Here is a 15,783-nt window from a genome sequence, read left to right on the forward strand (position 1 = left end):
TGATGAATTGTTCTAACTGTCAAGAAATTTCTCCTTAGTTCTAAGTTGCTTCTCTCCTTGATTAGTTCCCACCCATTGCTTCTTGTCCTGCCCTCAGGGGCTTTGGAGAATAGCTTGACTCCCTCTTCTTTGTAGCAGCCCCTGAGATATTGGAACACTGCTACCATGTCTCCCCTAGTCCTTCTTTTCATTAAACTAGACATACTCAGTTCCTCCAACCATTCTTTATATGTTTTAGCCTCCAGTCCCCTAATCATCTTTGTTGCTCTTCTCTGCACTCTTTCTAGAGTCTCAACATCTTTTTTACATTGTGGCAACCAAAACTGAATCCAATATTCCAAGTGTGGCCTTACCAAGGCCTTATAAAGTGGTATTAACACTTCACGTGATCTCGATTCTATCCCTCTGTTTATGCAGCCTAGAACTGTGTTGGCTTTTTTGGCAGCTACCGCAAACTGCTGGCTCATATTTCAATGGTTGTCCACTAGGACTCCAAGATCCCTCTCACAGTTACTACTATTGAGCAAGGTGCCACATATACTGTACCTGTGCATTTTGTTTTTCTTGCCTAAATGTAGAACCTTACTTACATAATATTGACCATGAGTATTACAGGTAGTCCTTGACATATAACCATAGTTGAGCCCAAAATTTCTGTTGCTAAGTGAGACAGTTTTTAAGTGAGTTTTGCCCCATTTTACAACCTCTCTTGCTGCAGTTGTTAAATGAATCATTGTGTTGGTAAGTTAGTAACCCAGTTGTTAAGTGAATCGGGCTTCCCCATTGACTTTGCTTGTCAAAGGTTTGCAAGGGACACTGCAACCGTCATAAATATGAGTCAGACACCAAGCATCTGAATTTTGAACATGTGACCATGGGGATGCTGTAATGGCCGTAAGTGTGAAAAACGGTCGTAAGTCACTTTTTTCAGTGCTGTTGTAACTTCAAATGGTCACTAAATGAACTGTTGTAAGTTGAGGACTACCTGTGATTTCATGGAAAATGTTATCCGTCCTCTCAGGTAAACCAGGTAGGAAATACACCCACATAAGCTAATTCTACCTTATTATCTCTCTGGGCACACTGAGAATATAACTGCTGAACAAAACTCCGCATTGGTGACAGGAAAGGCATCCGGCCATTAAAACACTCTGCTAGCTCCATTCAGTTGCCCAGACTCCAACGAGCAAGGAATTATGGGGTCATTAAAAGAAGAAGGTGATGTTACTAAATGAACTTTTGTAAGTCAAGGACTACATGTATGTGCTTATCTTAAGAGGTATTCCAGCAGTGTTCCTTACCTGTGACTGAAGAGTGGTAGTAGATCTATTCCACCCAATAAACAATATTTATGAACATTCTCCTTTATAATAGGATCCTCGATCATCCCTTTGCATAAATCACAGCCAGCCAGCCTCCAAGTCACTTCATATTTCTGCAGTTCGTTAGCAGCAGCAGCTCAGAAGGAAATTGCATTTATTATAATTGCCTCTAATTGCACCAGATTAGTGATTACAATTATTGATGGCAGCTGATTATTCATTAAGCTTCAAATCAATCCTGCTGCATCCTCATTATCTAAAGGAGTCATTTTGATGAAGTGATCGGTTTGAAGATGTCCAAGTCTCGAGTTCTTTCATAAACTCCTGAACAGCGATATAAAATTAGCCCTTGGAAAACAAGCTTAATTGGAGAAGACTGGTCAGTTGTCAAGAGCACAAGAAGGATGAGTTTAGCATCTCAGAACTTACTCCTTTTCAGTGTCTCACTGATGGTTTGGTAGCAATTCCCTAAATGACTTCATCAGAAATCTGCACAGGATTTGGGGGAAAGTTCCTATGGAAATCAAAACTCCCCCAAATCAGGACAATAACATAATTCCGAGGCACAACTGAGATTAATCCTTACACGGTTGTACAATCTTCCCATCCCCTCACCCCCCAATAAAGGTGTAGTTATACATTTGGCAGTCACGTGTTTCATCTATCTTATTCTATAGAAAGGTTCAGTTGAGCAATCTTCTGGTGTCGTCCTATGTATTCAGAGCGTGATGGCTCCGAACTCAGAGCTGACGATCAGCAGGCTCATGTTCGAGACCCGGTTGCTGCCGCGTGATGGGGTGAGTTCCCGCCAGTTGCTGCAACTCTTGTTGACCCAGCAGTTTGAAAGCGGGCAACCACAAATAGATAGACGGGTACCACTCGGTGGGCCATTTAATGGGGACATGGAAGGGGCCACCAACCAGGTGTCCCCTGGACAATGGTGATGTCACCGGCTACTCCATGGTGGGATTCAAATAATTTAACAACCGGTTCTCTGCCCTAATGACCAGCTGGATGGGCGTGGTCATGGTGGGCATGGCCAGCAGGTGTGACAGACAGTACTCGGCATCCTGCACCCCCCTGGGAGTGAAAATGGGTCACAGAGGGGGGCACCACAGCCCCCTGCACCCTGTTTTGGGCCTAGTAGGCCTCCCTGCAGCCTCCTGGGAGTTAAAACGGGATGCGGGGGCGGGGGCATCACACACCCACGTGCCCCGTTTTGGGCCTAGTAGGAACTTGGAAGCGCCTCAGTGCTTCCAACAGAAGAGTGAGCGATCCTGTGTATTTTCCCATTCCTCCTTAGCCAAGAACCTGGAAAGTGGATTAAAATGCAGGGAAGCCAGCTCTGTCCGTGTGTGCATGTACTGTATGTTTGTGTGTGTTGTCTGCCCATAATTAACGATGCATCTAACATCAATATTTTGATGACAGCAATATGTTGCAGTATAATGTTAGTCCAGTTGTAGCTAAACATAATGGGCCGTTAAGCCATAACAGCATGTGGCGGATACTCCCCCCACGTGGCTTCCATACGTGGCATATGAACGGTTCTGGGATCTGGGTACGTCTAGTCTAACAAAGAAAATGATGACGGGTGACATGATAGCAGTTTTCCAATATTCAGGGGCAGTCACAGAGAAGGGGGAGGGGTCAACCCAGTGGTGAAATGTAAAATTTGTTACTACCAGTTCTGTGGGCGTAGCTTGGAGTGGGGGGGAGGTAATATGACTGAGTGGGCATGGCCAACTTTTTTTTTTTTAACTTTTAAAAGCATTTTTTCTACAACCTCTTCTGCTGAAGAGGTTGTAAAAAAAAAATGCTTTCAAAGCCTCTGACAATCCCAGCTGACTTGCCCGATCGGCAGAGGCTTTTTTTCCCCTTTAAAAACATTTTTTTCTATAACCTCTTCAGCTGAAGAGGTTGTAGAAAAAATGCTTTTAAAAGCCTCTGATGATCCCAGCTGAGCCGCGCGATCATCAGAGGCTTTTTTTCTTTTTTACTTTTAAAAGCATTTTTTCAGCCAAACAGGTTGTACAAAAAATGCTTTTAAAAATAAAAAGAAGCCTCTGATTATTGTGCGGCTCAGCTGAGCAATGGGGGGGTGGGGGCAGGGATTTTTGCTACCGGTTCTCCAAACCACCCGCCTCCATCGCTACCAGATCAGGCGATCCGGTCCGAACTGGGAGCATTTCACCCCTGGGTCAACCTGTTCTCCAAAGTATCATGAGAACAGGCTAAGAAGTAATGGATGGAAGCTCATGAAAGAGGGAACCAATCTAGAAGTAAGGAATAGAATTAATTTCCTGTCAGTGAGCACAATTAATCAAAGAAATGACTTGCCTCCAGAAGTTGTGGGTGCTTGCATCGCTGGAGGTTTTTAAGAAGAGGTAGGGCAGCCATTTGTTCAGAATGATACAGGCTCTCCTGCTCAAGCCCTCCCCAACCCCTGAGCCCCCCCCCAAGGGATTGAACTAGAAGTTCTCCAACACTGTTATTCTGTGCTCTGTATATCTGCTGCGAACTGGTAGTAATGGAGCCGATATGATTTCTTTCCCCCTTGCAAGATCCTATTGTCAGCGTCTCAGAACTGACATAGAAAAGGGAGGAGAAGCCTGAACTTTTGCCTGCTAAATCCCTTTGAAGATTCGGTCTCCTCGGAGATGGGAGGGGGGGGAGACATTCCTGTGACCTGACGAAGAAGGAATCAGGAAAGTGACTTGGAAGATAGCCAATGAGAAGCAGAGAATTGGGGATTGGAAAGGGAGGGATTGGGAGGCAAAGGTCAGTACTGACCGTGAAAAGAGTCAGGATCAGATGGCTGTGCTCGAATAAAGAGAAAATTTCCTTAAAGATCGGCACTTTGGAAGTTCATTTATTTTGAGATAGCATCGAAACCTGGCACCTATCCTATTTTTCCTCCTCTCACTCCATCTCCAGATGTTTATCCCCCCCGTCACCTGGACTCTTCTATCTCTCCATCACTATTCCACAAGGGGAGGAGAAAATGAGCTCATCAATTACAGCAAATGACAACAGAAGTGAAAGTGGACTGACTAATTGTGAGGAATACATTTGGGACCCTGGTGGGTTTGCAACATGCTGGAAAGCAGCCAATGACCAAGGGAAAGAAGACATTAAAAGACATCTTCCGTCTTTCAGAGTAGGTTCCATAGTTTAGCTGTTGCTCAGTGGTGGAACACCTACTTTGAATGCAGATGGCCTTGGGTTCAGTCCCCTACTTCTTCAAGTTGGCTCAAGAAGATTCTGAGCTAAAACCTTATCAGAAAGTATTGAGGTGTCCCAAAACACATAAGGACTATTATATTGCAATTGTGCTCAGCATACCTTCGCACCTTAGCTGGTCAGCTTGTCAGAAATAACTTGTAAGGAATGTGCTCGGGTGACTTTCTCACCCAGGGGGTCTCCATCATGGGTGGGTTCTAAAATTTTTTACTACCGGTTCTGTGGCTGTGGTTTATTTTGTGGGCGTGGTTTGATGGTCATGTGGCAATTCTTTAGGTTTTACCAGAGGCCAAATAAAAGGTAAGAATAATGCGGGGAGGGGGACCGAGAGCGCCCAGCTCCCGAACAAAGAGCACCAGTTCAGTGACGTAATATCGTCACCACTACTGGCTCGGCCGAACCGGGAGAAACCCACCACTGGTCTCCATACTTGACAACTTTAATGTCTATAGAGATTCTCAGTCCTCCAGGTCATGGTTGTTCCAAAGATGCTTTTTCAAGAGGCAACTGGACTTTCTGGTTTTTCTTTGAAGACATTTCGCTTCTCATCCAAGAAGCTTCTTCAGCTCTGACCTTCCATTCCCCACTATCCAGTCAGAACTGTGAAGAAGCTTCTTGGATGAGAAGCGCAACATCTTCAAAGAAAAACCAGGAAGTCCAGTTGCCTCTTGAAAAAAAAAAACACCACCTTAGGGATTGACAACTTTAAGATTTGTGGACCTTAATTCTCAGAATTCCCCAGCCAAAATGTGTGGCTGATGAATTCTGGGAACTGAAGTCCGCAAGACTTAAAGTTGCCAAGTTTGGAGACTCCTGTTCTAACCAATGTCTTACAAATGTCCTGGGTGTCACAACTCAGTTTGAGAAATGCTGGTTGAAGGCTGTAAGGGTATAACAAATGGACATACCTGGCACCTGGAATGAAGATATATACTCTATATACTCTGAATCAATGCCATTATTTGGCCCCTGTTTTTCTCTTGAATGTTGTGGGGTCATATCCATCTGGTTCAGTTCCAAGCCGGGAGAAAGACACCGGAGACAAAATGGAGGCTGGAGCCTGATTGGAAAGAGGATCCATTTATTGATGAAGTAGAACCACCATGCATGTGTGATTCGGGGTAGCTGACCACATGGAGCTGAGAGTGAGGGGTTTTATATCTTCTCCTGGGCTTTGCACTTGAGCTTCCTGTTCCTGTGCAAGAACATGTATTCTATTGGCTGAATAATAGGTTCCTCTGGTGGTGTGTTCTTTCCTTTCCAATATTGGGCGTAAGCTATTCTTGCTGCAGTGAGTATATGTATGATTAGATATCTTTCCCCCCCCCCCAATATTTCGTCTTTAGTATTCCCAGAAGAAATGTTTCAGGTATCAATTCGATTTTTTCATTGGTTGATTCTTGTAGCCAATTTTGAATTTTTCTCCAATACCTCATCGCTTCGGGACAGGACCACCACATGTGAAAGAAGGTACCTTGGTGTCATCCACACTTCCAACATTTGGGGCCTACATTTGGATAGATTTTTGCTAATCTTGTGGGCGCTAGGTGCCATCTGTATAGCATTTTATATCAAGTCTTCCAATTCCCTTCCCAACCAAATTGTCACTCTCTCTAACCCTCCCCCCCACAACTACCCCTTTATTTATCTTTTCTTCCATTTATGCCAAGGGAAAATCCCAAGCAATTTATAACTTATTTAGGAAATCAATCTGTCTTGGCAGGCAGGCGGGCTCATTTTGTGAGTTTTTGAAGCAAACTGAAGTTCAATCTTATCTTCCTGGGCTGAGCTACTTATCTTGGGAATGAAAGGTAGAGCTTATGGAAGGAGAAATCTTTCGCTTTCTCGCTAAAAGGATTGGCTCTTAAAACCTTTCCTTTGCGGAGCATTGCCTGAATGCAACGTCTGAAAAAACTTGGACTCTGTCCGTGGCGAGCTGCATCGAAGAGAAACAATTGGAAGATAACCCTTCTGAATTGCATGGATTCGGATTTTTTTTAAAAAAGCTGAGTCTACCTTTGTAAATTACAGTGCTGAGAAAGGCTGGTCTAAATGAAATCCGGAGGTTCTTAGTCCCTAAATCGGTTTTTCTCCACTGACAATTTTCTGTATAATTCCAGTGCCCTTCCGTGCTTCTGATTCTCCAGTATGAAGGCCGAATATGATTGACTAAATTGCTGGAACCACCACATTTTCTCGTTTTATTGGGCAGGTACAGGGGTGGGATTCAATTGGTTCGGATCAGTTCGGGCAAACCGGTAGCTCCGATGATCAGCTGAGAGCGAACCGATTCACTCCGATGATCAGCTGGGCCCACCCGCCTGCCCCTGCGCTATACCGACCTATATTTCGTTTGTTTGAAGCCCAGCTGATAGGCGCAGATTGCTGCGCCTCAGCTGTTTTACTCACCAGGGCGGCAGTAGAAGGTAAGTTTTAGTCAGTGGTGGGATTCAAGTAATTTAACAACCGGTTCTCTGCCCTAATGATTTCTTCCAACAACCAATTGGCCAAAGTGCTCAGAAAGTTAACAACTGGTTCTCCCGAACTGGTGCGAACCAGCTGAATCCCACCACTGGTTTTAGTGCGGTTTTCAAATGCACTGCGTGCACGTGGAGCATGTGTTTGGCACGCATGTGCTCAGCGAACCGGTTGTTACACTGGTTGAATCCCACCACTGGGCAGGTAGTCCTTGGATTTTGATGATAATGGAGCCTGCCCATTATTGTCATGAGTTTTGATCTTCATTAAGAAGGGCACCCGTGCGATCATTGTCAACTTTGAATCGAACCTGGTAGCAGCCATTTTTCTGTTCCTCAGTTGCCGCACAGAGGGGGAAGGGGGCTCACGACAGAGAGCTTTTTTGTGGGAACCAAGGTCATCTCTACTGGTAACGGATAAGGTCAGGGAAGGAGTGCCTGGAGATCCCGCCAATGAACCCAATTGGCCAACATGATCTGTGACACTTGGGGAATGGGATTATTTCTTAGTTTAATTATACTGAGACTGCGGGAAAGAGTCCGAGATGGTTTTCCTTTAGAGCTGTGCCGGTATGATGTATTCAATGAAGAAGATCTTTGAGGAGGAGTCTAGTCTCAGAGTTCTGATTTGCTTGGCAGCAGCCATTTTCTTGTTCCTCAGTTCCCACATAGGAAGGGAAGAGGGGAAGGAGGTTAGAATGCCTTACTAGACACAACAGAGAGTTTTCTCGTGAGAACCAAGGTCCTCTCCAGAGGTGGTATTCAGCCGATTCAGACCGGTTCGGGCGAACTGGTAGCTCTGACAATCAGTTGGCCCCACCCACCCATCCCTGCTTTATCCTGTCCTTTATTTCCTGCTTTGTAGCTCATCTCAATTGCGTGGCACAGCTGATTTCCCCTCCCCCTCTCACTGTTCTACTTACCATTGCTGACTTGGAAGGTAAGCAGCTGAGCTTCCAAAAGCTCCATTTTCAGCGCTGTGCACAAGCACCTTAGGCACTCGTACTCACCAAACCAGTTATTAAACCAGCAGCATTCAACCACTGGTCCTCTCTACTGACAATTGATAAGATCGGGGAAGGAGTGCCTGAAGAGCCCGCCAATTAACCCAATTGGCCAAAGTGAGTTGAAGAATGGGGTTATTTCCTATTTTAATTATACTGAAACCACGGGAACTATTCAGAGTTGGTTTTCCTTTAGAGCTGTGCCGATATGATGTACTCAATGAGTACATCATATCCTCCTCCACTTTGAGGAGGATTCTAGTCTCAGAGTTCTGATTTGCCTGGGTTCGTTAGTCGGAGCCTTGATTAAGGATACTAAGGTTAAGCCTTGCTTAACGACTCCAATCCCTGCTGTTCCTGTCACAGTCTTTAAGCAACCACATGAATCATTAAGTGGAGCATGGGGGGGGGGGCTCAGGGGTTGGGGGGGTGTCACTGCGTTTTTGTATTTACCAGATGAGCTCTTATTTTTGAACTTTCAGACTTACCATAGCTTGCCAAGTTCTTATCAGTAAGCTAACTGCACATGTCCACATTCTTTCACTTTATTCCATCGTTCTTTGTTCTCTGGGCAAGAGAGGTCCAGCAGGAATGCTGCCAAGATGTAATTAATTAGCTAGTAAGATGTTTTTACTTCTTTATAATAAAATGTGTTTATTAGAATATATCTCGGTTTTATTTTCTTAAACTATACTTCAAGGAAAGGTCACGATCCATTCTCTAATCAAGGTGCAATTACCCAAAAGCAGAATGGGATTAATTGCCACCCTGACCGGGGGGGGGGCAGTATCCTGGAAGTGGGCACCATTTGGGAAGCAGGAATGGAATGGAATGGAGTGGAGTGGAGTGGAGTGGAGTGGAATGGAATGGAATGGAATGGAATGGAATGGAATGGAATGGAATGGAATGGAATGGAATAGAATAGAATAGAATAGAATAGAATAGAATAGAATAGAATAGAATAGAATAGAATAGAATAGAATAGAATAGAATAGAATAGAATAGAATAACAGAATAACAGAATAACAGAATAACAGAACACTTTATTGTCACTTTGAATGTACACTAATCGTCATACATTAAAATGAAATTACATTGCATACAGCTCAGAGGGGAGCAACAGAAACAGACTGTGAAGTGGGTGTGTGGGGTCTCTAACAATGCTTTGAGCTCTAAGCACATAGCACTTATAAGCAACATCCTGAATAAGAGGAAGTGAGCTTCCTATAATCTTCTCAGCTGTCCTCACCACTCTCTGTATGGACTTTCTATCTGAGGCAATGTTGCCACCAAACAAAACACGCATTCAGTTTGTTAAAATGCTCTCAATCGTGCCTCTGTAAAAAGTGGCCAGGACAGAAGGAAGAAGATGTGCTCTCTTCATCCGACGCAGGAAATGCAGGCGCTAGAAATGCAGGTATAATGAATTGATTGTAACCTTCCATTTTGAGGAATGGAGAGGTCTATTGTGAATCCACATATCAACCTGCATGGTTTTACTCCCTCTCCCAAATTTTGTTTTTCCCATATGAACATTAATAAAGGTTTAGAGAAAAAATGGAACTATCAAACCAAAGATGGATTTTAATCTATAGTGTCAAGTTTCGTGGTCGTCTCGAATAAAATACATTTCAAACAAAATCTTTGAAGAAAAAACTCCTTTTTATTGAGCACAACATCCTAAACTGACTCCAAATGAAGCCAACACTGACGTCCAGACCCAAAACCCTCCCTTTCCGTTCCCCACTCCCCTGCACTCATTGGCCATCTTCCAAGTCATTCTACCCCTAATCTACTCCAGCTCAAAGAAATTTCCCCCCTCCCATCCCATCTCCTAGGGGATATTATCTCCAGGGAAAATAAGTAGGTGAAAAGTCATCCGTCCCTTTCCAGATGCCTTCACTTCTCCTTCTTATGTCAGCACTAGAATACATGCAGGTTGAAGTGCTGACATATAGAAGAATCTAGGATCAATTTAGACCTTGTTCATCCATTCCGAGAACACAGGGGGGCTGAAAGAAGAAAGAAAAAAAATGGTTAGACAACCGTTCAAAAGTTTGATGAGGCAACTCAACTGTCATGGAAACCTGGTCCCAAGAGAGATGGGATTAATATGGAGCGCATGAGAACCTGGGGAAGGAAGAATCTGTGGGTATGACTATCTTGATATAGGCCGCCATCCTCCATCCCATCTAAATCTCTTTATGAAGGGACTTTTGACACTTCCCAGAAAATGAGGCCACTCACTGAAGCGGGACCTCGGGAAAGAACGATACAGTGTTGTTGCATGGGAGAACAAGAGCCTTGTCACGCTGACTTATGATGGATGAGTGAAAGGCCTATTTCTCATCCCTGTTGAGGGAAGCGAAGTGTAAAGAAGAAATGCACCGGGTAGCTCAGGACAATTCACCTCACGTTGGAGCTCACTCTGAGAGAGGGTGGGGTGCAAAGAAGGAGGGAGTGAAGTGGCAGCAATAAGCAGAGGAAAGGTGGAAATTCATTAGCTAAGGCAGGGCTTAGACAACTTAGAACTATGCCGCCTTCGGTCTGACCTAAGCGTAGTACACAAAATTATCTGCTACAATGTCCTACCTGTCAATGACTACTTCAGCTTCAACCACAACAATACACCAGCACACAATAGATACAAACTTAAGGTAAACTGCTCCAAACTCGATTGCAGAAAATACGACTTCAGCAACAGAGTGGTCAATGCCTGGAATGCCCTACCTGACTCTCTGGTTTCTTCCCCAAACCCCCATAACTTTAACCTTAGACTGTCTACTGTTGACCTCACCCCATTCCTAAGAGGTCTGTAAGGGGCGTGCATAAGCGCACCAGCGTGCCTTCCATCCCTGTCCTGCTGTCCCCATTTATTCGTATCCATCTCATGTATTCATAATCATGCCTATGCTTATATCTATTATCTAATACATGCATGACAAAATAAACAGATAAATAAATAAATAAACTCAAGGCCCATGGGCCAGATCCGTTTTCGCTGGCAGAGGGTTGCAGGAGGCGATTTCATCCAAAAACAGCTCAGGAGCCTGTTTTTGCTGGCAGAAATGCTTGGGTCACCACAGGTGCCCCTGATACGAGTGATGTCAAGCTGGCCATGCCCACCCTGATCAAGCCCACCCCAGCCCGTTGGATGTTAAACACAACCCTGGTGAGGCCCTCAGAAAAATCGAGCTTGACACTCCTGAGCTAAGGTATAATCTCAGACGGAAATATATTCAATGCCAGTCAACAGAAATTGGAAGGAATGGGTTGAAAAACACACACTCTCCATTCCCTCTCCACTCCAGGGGAAGGATATTGCAAAATCCTCATTCCCACCCTACTCCAGGGGAAGGATACTGCAAAATCCCCATTCCCGCCCCACTCCAGGAGAAGGATACTGCAAAATCCCCATTCCCTCCCCACTCCTGGGGGAAGGCTATTGCAAAATCTCCATTCCCACCCCACTCTGGGGCCAGCCAGAGGTGGTATCTGCCGGTTCTCCGAACTGCTCAAAATTTCCACTACCGGTTCTCCAGAACCTGTCAGAACCTGTTGAATTTCACCCCTGGAATAGACAAAATCTATACTTCATTTCGTCTCCATAATTCTTTTTCCTCCCATGGAATCACGAAGGAGGAAGGCTGTCAAGAGGCTAGTGAACCAAATAAGCAAGCTTGCCTAATACCTGTAGTAACAAATGAGAACCTTATAGTTAATCCTCCTCGCTAAACTGAAATATAAGTGAAAACACCTGTCAGCCTATTTTCAAGAAGATGGAGAAGATATTTTTTTCCCCTCCATTCTTTTTTTATTATTCCCACCAATGTTAGAAAAGGATTATTTAAAGGCCCTTAGGCCCCTCTCTGCCCATCCATTTGTCTGTTTATTTCTCTGTCAGCAGGATAACTCTGTGATAGATGAACCGAATGAAACCATATTTAGGTGTGTGCGTGTGTAGCAAAAGCTAGCAAAAGCAAGATTGAGTTTGAAGCGGAAGCCACCCAGCAATTGCAAAGAAAAACATTTCAGGGGAAAAAAAAAACCACCACCTTAAATTCCTTTATGGAAGGAGAGAGAGGAACAAAAACGACGTGCCTTTTCAAAACATTGCACAGCCCCAATGCTCACAAATGCATGCATGCACACACTTGTGAATGGGTCTATGTGGATGTTCAAAAGAACCGCATGACATGGGAACATTGTTTTCTTTTTTTTTAAAAAAAATAGTTCTTTGGAAAAATGGGTTGAAAATGTGTCCATAGTCAATTTTTCCAGTGCCAAAGTTAATCCATTCTCTCTCTCTCTCTCTCTCTCTCTCTCTCTCTCTCTCTCTCTCTCTCTCTCTCTCCATGTCTGTCTGTCTGTCTGTCTGTCTATCTATCTATCTATCTATCTATCTATCTATCTATCTATCTATCTATCTATCTATCTCCATCCACCCACCCATCTATCCATGCATCTGCTGTCTAGCTAGCTATCTTCTCTCTTTCTCTCCCCCTCTCCATGTCTGTCTGTCTGTCTGTCTCTGTCTATCATCTGTCTATCTATCTATCTATCTATCTATCTATCTATCTATCTATCTATCTATCTCCATCCACTCACCCATCTATCCATGCATCTGTCTGTCTAGCTAGCTATCCTCTCTCTCTCTCTCTCTCTCTCTCTCTCTCTCTCTCTCTCTCTCTCTCTCTCTCTCTCTCCATGTCTGTCTGTCTGTCTGTCTGTTTATCTATCTATCTATCCACCCACCCACCCACCCACCCATTGTTTGTCTAGCTAGCTATCTTCTCTATCCCTCCCTCCCTCCCTCCCTCCCTCTCTATCTCCCTGCATTCCATGTCTGCTGAATTATAAGAGACAAGGAATTCTGTTTTAATCTTTGGTCTTGGCAATGATCTAGCAAGACTTGGAAATATTATCTCCACACTTTCTGCACCCACCACAAATTAGTTAATGTGATAAAGTGGAATGTTTTTTTTTTTCCTTGTGATAAATAGACATTATCACCCAATCTCTTATTGTGGAGCCATTAAGGGCTTGATATCATGGACCGAACTTATCAGATCTGTTCACCGCTACAGAAGAGAAGGCCAGAGTTGAATGAGATAAGACTCCGTGAAAATGGATTCAAGGCGATGGGCCTCCTCGGATAAATCATCACATCAGAACTGCAGTTTTTCACAGAGGACGTGAATGTATATCTTATCGTAAAATCTGGTATTACGTATGTGCTTTTTGGCTTTGGAAACAGACACAGCTGGGAGAGAATAGCAAGAGGGCAAATTAGGAGTGTTTTTTACAATGTACGTTATGATATGCGACAATGAACAAGGAGTTTTTGCAAAAAGCTATACAGATAGCTGCCCTGGCTTGCTATTTTATAATGTGGAAAATAAAGCTGTGATTAAAACAAGTGGTAGGTTTGGATTTATGAGAGTTAAGTTTTCTCTGTTACTTTTCCTATTAAGATTTGAAAAAAAAAATCTTATAATTTATCAATCTTAATTCATTTTTGTGAATAAATATTTTATTTATTTATTTATTTTATTGGATTTCTATACCGCCCTTCTCCCGAAGGACTCAGGGCGGTAAACAGCCACAATAAAACACATAAATACAAAAATTTAAAATAGAATAAAAACAAATTAAATAATTTGGCTGAAACAAATTTAAAATACCCGATTAATTTAAAAACAAATTAAAATTTACAGTTAAAAGGGGAGAAGATTTAGGCCAGGCCAGCTTGATGAAATAAGAGAGTCTTGAGCGCGCGACGGAAGGTGTGCAGATCCGAGATCCTCCGTATCTCCGGGGAGAGCTCGTTCCAGATTGTAAATCTTTATTCACAGGGGAAAAAAAAACCCAGCACATTTTTCCTGAAACTCAACATGGTGGCGATAAATGTACACTTCCATTTCAGCTCCAACATGCTGGCAGACCTTAGTTGAACCTAGTTGGAAAATGTTGATGTGGAGATAGAAGTTGCTTGATCTGAATGAAGTAACAAACTGATTTTCCATAAACTGGAATGTCACCAACTTAAGGGAGCACCCAAAGCCAAAGATAGACCAAGTGCATAAATACTCAGCAAATATTTGGTTCATAATTGCTAATAAGCCATAATGTGACTTGCATGGTTTGGGCTCAGTAAGTTGTGTGAACATAGCCCTTCTGATTATCTTAGCTGTATCTTAGCAAGAGCCGTGGTGGTGCAGTGGCTAGAATGCAGTATTGCAGGCTAACTCTACTCACTGCTAGGAGTTCGATTCTGACCGGCTCAAGGTTGACTCAGCCTTCCATCCTTCTCAAATGAGAAGGTAAAATGAGGACCCAGTTTATTGAGGGGCAATATGCTGATACTATCAACTGCTTAGAGAGCACTATGAAGCAGTATATAGGTCTAAGCGCTATTACTATTGTGTGTGGATCCAAACAGCCAATCAGTGGCTTGAACGCTGTATGCAAACTGACTTTGTAGCTGAGACCATATTCAACTTCATTCCATTACTGGGATGATTGGCCTAGCTTCAAGCATTATATGGTGATTTGTAAATCACATTTCTTTTTTCTCTTAGTGTGTTGTATGAATGCAGCCAATATGAGTTTATTCCAGCAAATCAGGGCTTAGCATGTGTGAACCAGGCCTCTCTGTATGTACATACCAAGTACATGTAGCAGGGGGCTAGGATTGGTATATGATCTGCCAATGAAACACACTGCATTCTTCTGCTTTTTCCTGTGGTGGCCTTGTTCGGTGGTAACAAAGTTCATTTCATAAGAAATCATATCATATAATATATGAGGGTACATACATAATTTTGTACGTATTTATTTATTTTGTCATGTTCATGTAGTGTATATTTTGGAGGTGGTGACCCTTTTCAGAGCCGTATGCAATGAAATTTTATTTTAATGTATGCCGATTAGTGTACATTCAAAGTGACAATAAAGTTATTCTATTCTATTCTATTCTATTCTATTCTATTCTATTCTATTCTATTCTATTCTATTCTATTCTATTCTATTCTATTCTATTCAAGAGCCATGGTGGCACAGTGGTTAGACTGCAGTACTGCAGGCTTTTCCTGTTGACTGCTGATTGCCAACAGTTCAACAGTTCAAGTCCCACCAGCTCAAGGTTGACTCAGCCTTCCATCCTTCCGAGGTGGGTAAAATGAGGACCCAGATTGTTGGGGGCAATAGGCTGACTCTGTAAACCACTTAGAGAGGGCTGTAAAAGCACTGTGAATCGGTGTATAGGTCTAAGTGTTATTGGTATCTTCCTTCCTTCCTTCCTTCCTTCCTTCCTTCCTTCCTTCCTTCCTTCCTTCCTCCCTCCCTCCCTCCCTCCCTTCCTCCCTTCCTTCCTTCCCAGTGGTTAGAATGCAGTATTGCAGGCTGCTATTTCTGCCCATTGCCAGCAGTTTGATCCTGACTGGCTCAAGGTTGACTCAGCCTTCCATCCTTCCGAGGTGGGTAAAATGAGGACCCAGATTGTTGGGGGCAAGATGTGGACTCTGTAAACTGCTTAGACTGGGCTGTAAAAGCACTGTGAAGCTGTATATAAGTCTAGATGCTATTGCTATTGCTATGCCATTTCATTCCATTCCATTCCAGCTACTCACAATCTCAGATTAGTAAAAGAGCAGGAAACAGATGCAGTACAGGTTTATTTCATTAACTGGATTACTATTATTGTAGTTGCCACTTTATGCACTCTAATAAGGGAGG

This window comes from Pituophis catenifer, unplaced genomic scaffold (genome assembly GCF_029215685.1).
Source record: "Pituophis catenifer annectens isolate HBS135680 unplaced genomic scaffold, rPitCat1.0.hap2 SCAF_12, whole genome shotgun sequence".
Lineage (NCBI taxonomy): Eukaryota > Metazoa > Chordata > Lepidosauria > Squamata > Colubridae > Pituophis > Pituophis catenifer.